Source organism: Lepisosteus platostomus, chromosome 5, assembly GCF_059453375.1.
Source record: "Lepisosteus platostomus isolate fLepPlt1 chromosome 5, fLepPlt1.hap1, whole genome shotgun sequence".
Taxonomy (NCBI): Eukaryota; Metazoa; Chordata; class Actinopteri; order Semionotiformes; family Lepisosteidae; genus Lepisosteus; species Lepisosteus platostomus.
Window position 1 is genome coordinate 24283246 of NC_142615.1, and position 4666 is coordinate 24287911.

At 38.9% G+C, this 4666-nt stretch overlaps 1 long non-coding RNA gene across 1 annotated transcript; it reads right to left on the minus strand.

Moving 5' to 3' along the window:
• Positions 1 to 334: 334 nt before the first annotated feature.
• LOC148665266 (uncharacterized) lies at positions 335 to 3122 on the minus strand. The gene is made up of 3 exons (XR_015936552.1): positions 3023 to 3122; positions 822 to 839; positions 335 to 543 (listed from the first exon to the last, which is right to left on the minus strand). It is a non-coding gene; the product is annotated as an uncharacterized LOC148665266 (long non-coding RNA).
• Between the last annotated feature and the right edge of the window lie 1544 nt (positions 3123 to 4666).

The following is a 4666-nucleotide window of genomic DNA, read 5'->3' on the forward strand; positions in this document are numbered from 1 at the left end:
AAAGTACAAAGAAACTAACAACAAACCAACAAAACAACAAAGCCAAAGCTATATGAAAATACACACACATACAAAGCAAAACAAACCAACAAACGAAGCCGAAGCAATAACCAGAAGCGAAGCAAAGCGAAGCGATAACCAAAACCAAACGGGACCGAAGTCAAACGAAAGGCCTCTTTTTCCTGAAAGCCTCCATGTTATATAGTGAATAAAATGTGTTCTGATTGGCTGAGAGTTAATTAATGATGACGTCATACTGAAAATGTGGTGTGATGGTGGGCCAATGGGGAAGGGAGAACAATCAAGGGTCAGCAGTGTGGACATAACAGAAAAAACACACACACTGGGACGTAACAGTATTACTGACGGATAATACACTAGAAGGATACACTTCAGTGCAATATAGTTCATTACAGTAGAGTACAGTAAACTGCAGAACAACAGTGCACTCAAATATAATTCATTAGTGTTTGTATTGGTGGATCTGTGATCTCAGAGACACAGAAGATCACTTAGACAGTTCTGTGAGGATGACAGGGATGGCTGGAAATAATAAGACATGATTTAGACCATCAGAGCTCCGGTGTCTGATGACACTCAACTTGGTTTAAGTTTTCAATTTCAAATTGGCAGTTAATAGCTCCTTCCATAAATAAACTGTCAATTATAAGAAAAGTGTTAATAAACAAGTTGTTCTACGTGGACCATTTATCATAATAACAGACAATTCAGTTAGAAAACTGGTGCAGGATCATTTACAGAGGAGCTCCTGCTGAAATCACTACAGGACACAGCACAGAGAGTCTGACTGATTTACTCACCATTGAGTTTCTCCTGCCCTGTAAAGAAACAGACAGGACAGTGAGTGACACAGCATCAGGGCTGCAGAAGCTGAAAAAATACATCAGCCATGTTTTCTATTACAAATATTCTATATTTCACTGCACAAAATAACATAAGAGAGAGAATCCTTGGAGGTCGTTCTGCTCCTCTAGCCATACGTTTGACAGTAATTGATCCACAGATCTTATTCAACCCTTTCTGCTGTGAACTTCCAAAGAACTGACCCCTCTTATCCCTGTTCTCTCTGATAGATGAGAAGGTCTGTCTCTCTCCAGGTCATCTGTGATTTCTGTGATAGATTAGCAGGTCTGACACTCTCTACCATTCATCTGTGGTTTCCCCTTTAAAGGTCCCCACCCCCTCCTGTCACGTGATCATGTTTGACCAATGAACACAGAGCTCATGAATACACTGTTCCAGACTGAGGGAAAGTCACTGCCATCAGGGGCTGAAATAGACAGGAAGGGTTAGGGGGTCTTTGAATGGGCTTGACTATGGTGACAAAGATAGATACTCCGGAATCAGAGGACTGCACTACTCTGAAGTGAATCCTTAAACTGCTGAAATCACTACAGGACACAGCACAGAGAGTCTGACTGATTTACTCACCATTGAGTTTCTCCTGCCCTGTAAAGAAACAGACAGTACAGTGAGTGACACAGCATCAGGGCTGCAGAAGCTGAAAAAATACATCAGCCATGTTTTCTATTACAAATATTCTATATTTCACTGCACAAAATAACATAAGAGAGAGAATCCTTGCAGGTCGTTCTGCTCCTCTAGCCATACGTTTGACAGTAATTGATCCACAGATCTTATTCAACCCTTTCTGCTGTGAACTTCCAGAGAACTGACCCCTCTTATCCCTGTTCTCTCTGATAGATGAGAAGGTCTGTCTCTCTCCAGGTCATCTGTGATTTCTGTGATAGATTAGCAGGTCTGACACTCTCTACCATTCATCTGTGGTTTCCCCTTTAAAGGTCCCCACCCCCTCCTGTCACGTGATCATGTTTGACCAATGAACACAGAGCTCATGAATACACTGTTCCAGACTGAGGGAGAGTCACTGCCATCAGGGGCTGAAATAGACAGGAAGGGTTAGGGGGTCTTTGAATGGGCTTGACTATGGTGACAAAGATAGATACTCCGGAATCAGAGGACTGCACTACTCTGAAGTGAATCCTTAAACTACTGCAGCTGTGTGTGGTTGTCAAATCTTATTCTAATATTGAAATGTAAAAATGTATATACCTGTTTGTGCCTTTCTGCATTAATCATACTGTACAGTAGCGATAAACAATCTAATGAAATACAATGATTACACACAACTCTGCACAAATATTGTATTGTACAATATTTTGTAACACAAACAGAAATATTTTTATTTCATATAGTACACAGAAATATTAGAAATTGTGTATAAATAATAATTAGAGAAAAGTTAATTTCATTTTACTTTTGCTTATTAAAAATATACTATACACAGAGGCTTTAAGAACATATTGTACTGTAATTTATATCAATTGTAACAATCCTGAGCCCTGAACACCTGACCTTCATCATCCAGCTTGCCCTCTCCTCTCTCTATAAACAGAGTCCAGTTTCCTTTCTCTGTCTCTCTGGCCATCACTCTCTCCCTCTACCTTCTTCCTTCCTGTCCTCTCTGAGTGACCAGCATGCCTGTGTCCCAAACAAGGACAAGAAGCCAGTTCACTGCACTCCCAGTCTCTTGCCTCTCTCGTCCTCCTGTGCAGAGGGAAACTACAGAGAATCGCTACAACATTTTTTTTTTCAAGACATGTGATCATTAGGCTAAGGAGAAAGAACAGATTAAATGAATCTTCTTTCACAAGTGTCACCTGTTGATCTGTTTTGAGCAACGAAGGGCTGATTGTGGCTCACTGGTATAATGCAGTGCGTTTATCTCAGGGTTTGATGTGTATTATAGATGTTTGTATTATAGATAGCTGCATCAGTAGCTCTGCTGGGGTGTAGTTCTCTATAAAGACTAGAACATGCTCTGGCTCTTGAGCTAAATGTTTTAGTTTTTTAGTTCCCACTGGCAGTCAGTTGTTATCAAAAGGAATGTCCTGATCTGCTCATATACAGAGGAATTTTAAATCCTTCCTGACACAGACATTCAAACACACACACATGTCTATATATAATGAGCACATACTGTCCATTATTCTCCACTGGATCACCAGAAGTACTGATGCTGCTACAGTAACAGCTGCTGTTAGGAAGAGAGCCACCATCCATCCAGAGGAGCAGGGAAATTGTCTCCTGGAAAACAGGACAGGAGTATTATCCCACAGGCACTGACACACAACTAGTAGGGCTTGTTACTGACAGTGTGAAGTAAGATTTATGTTCTATTTCTAATATAATGTACACATACTGTAGAATTCATGTTTAGCTGTGCACTGATTCAACCCTAAATAGACCCCATGCAATACCATACTCTTCTGGGAAATATTGTTTTAGAATCACTCACTTTTTTGTGTTTCTACTGCCCAGAGTAGAATTGTACATTTTGTATGGGTATGAGTGATAATCCATTGCTCCTCTATTCATACTGTCATGCTGGTGTGATTCTCTTTATTTGTATGGATGTGGTATCACTCTGCACTGTGAAGTATTATTCTGTTAGGGTCCATGTGTATCAGGTCTCAAGCCTCTGTAGACATGTCAATCAGGAAGCCTGTGTCATTATGTCTTGTAAAAGAATTTAAAGCCTACAAACAGCATCAAACAATATCACAATCTGATGAACTAATGCATATACATTTTTTTGGATAGATACTTTATGGATCCCATGAGGGAAATTGCAGTGCAACCGCAGCTTAACACAGACAACACAGCCACAGTGTAACGAATTATACAATAAAAATAGTACAATACATACAGATGCAGCCATTCAAAGTGCGCGGCACAGACACGTACCGGAGGTTATTGGCTACGGCCTCGCGCATTGTGACGCGCGATGACGCAAAATACCGCGGTACGTGATTGGTTGACGGACAGGGCACTCGTGGTGCGTTGGTAGGTTGTAGAAAGATTTAAATGTCTTTACTGTGCCCGTTTTAGTATTGAATATTTATATGGCTGGTCTCATTACTTTAATGAAAAAATACACACCAGTATTCCATTTCTCCCTAAACATTTTAAGCATCGAAGTCTTTAACTAACGTGATACCGGAGTCAACAAGCATACTTTTAGAATTTGATAAAAAGGGAATATAATATAGAATCACGTATCTAAAGAAATTAATAACGATATAATTATATTCATGTATCGCAACACAAGCCGGAATCCAGCCGGAGCCATAACTTTATTTTTTAACAAACATTTCTTTGAAAAAATAAAACGTTTCCCTGGGTCAGATAAATAAAAAAAACTTCACTTGCAAACAAATTTATATTTCTAAATATCACAACATGATTGAATTAAGTTATTTTAATAACAATGAATAGTCACCTATGCGTTACAATATCAACATTTATATTGATTTAAATCTCGTTTTGAATTAAATCGCAAACGCTTAGATTTCCCCGTTTAGATTTATTTTTCTTGGGATCTTGGGATCAAACGTGGAAAGATTAGATTGTAATCGTTTTTATTTTTTAAATACATTTTATAAAAGTGTAATTTATACTAAAAAGCTGTACACCACCTGCTATAAAGATACATATTGTAATACTTTCGGGCTCAGACAGGACGGACACAAGAACTCAGAATTGCGAAGTTAAAGCCTTGATTTTATATATCACCTTTAAAAGTGGCATCTCAAAGCAATACAGATTACAAAGTAAATACCCA